Source organism: Habropoda laboriosa, unplaced genomic scaffold (genome assembly GCF_001263275.1).
Source record: "Habropoda laboriosa isolate 0110345459 unplaced genomic scaffold, ASM126327v1 scaffold15, whole genome shotgun sequence".
NCBI lineage: Eukaryota > Metazoa > Arthropoda > Insecta > Hymenoptera > Apidae > Habropoda > Habropoda laboriosa.
The window spans coordinates 829,334-830,827 of NW_017100141.1; positions in this window are offsets into that span (position 1 = coordinate 829,334).

The window sequence follows — 1,494 nt, forward strand, 5'->3', positions numbered from 1 at the left end:
ATTCCGCGCACACGCTATTCTTCGAATTAATAGGAGATCTTCTGCCGTAGAAAAAAAGAATAATGGCCTCTGTTCGATTCCGACGAAACTTGATGGTTCTCGCACGGTTATCGTACGATTCAAAACTTTTCACAAGGAATAAACAAAATATTCCAAGGGTTTTTTAGCGAAATTCTTCTGATAAAAGGACAAAAAGATAAAAAAAAAAAAAGATTACGATTCGACGAATTATTCGATGTTTATTGTTCGACAAATTCGATGTGCATAGCGCGAGTCAACGTACTTGATGTATTTCTATATATTTTATCTTCGATTAATAACATGTCGCGAAATTCGATGAAATTCTTGTTCCTAGGTAGAAGAAGAAGAAGATGCTACTACGTTATTCGGTACGATAGTTCGTGATTATGCAAATTACCACGACTATTTCTCGTAACTTAACCTTTCGGTTCAAATTCCCTTCTCCATTTCCCGATGAAAAGTTCTGTCACCATTTTCTTCGACTTGCACAGACTCAGCAAGTACATACTACACACACACACACACACACACACACACACATAATTGAACCAAAATAACGTACGAGTCCAAGTTTACGTAATTATTCCGAATTATCGTAGAATCCCATCTTTACAGATAATACCAAAGTATCCTAACCAAAGGTATCCTACTTCAGGGTTGTCTCCCACTGCCCACTCGCTATCTTATTATCCATCGCGAACACGTACAAGGAACATTTTATAATACATTATCGGCTAGTCGATTGAATTTACATCAAGCACTCGCCTACGCTGCTCTTTATACCGTATACTTATAATTTATTTCAAAGAAAGAAAAAAAAAAAAAGAAAAAAACACGGAGTATCCTTGACTCGATTCAATTTACAATCTAAAGTTACATATAGGTCATGTTTGTCATGGCACAAATTATATTCGTTCATCACGATACTAATCTACTTGGAACGAATGGAACTGAGAGAGAGAGAGAGAAGGTATCATTCTCCTATTTACTATGGAATATCGAATTATTTGTCAATTAACGATGAACGTGAACTTATTGTACACGATTGCCTTGCCCGAACCTGAGTTACCGTGAGTACAATAAAGTTCAGGTGAAAATGAACAACCACGTACAAAGCTCTTATTCGATTGCAGATAGCTTTTTAATCATTGTACTTGGTATATAAAACGCTAAACGGGGGAAAAGTAGCATGTAATACGTTACGATTTTGTGTTTTCACACTAAATAGGATAACGGAGGACATGAATCTATAAATTTTTAGAAGAGAACTCTCTGTGCAACGATTGTTGATTTTAAGGTGTAGATGCAAAAAAGAAGAAAAAGATGAAGAAGAAGAAATTTATTACTTCGCGTTATCGAATGATACATAATTTATCGTTTAAGAAAAATGTCACGTTTTTCGAATATATTATTCAGATAAAAATAAATAAATAAATATATATATATACGCGTTTAGGTATTACACGATTTATC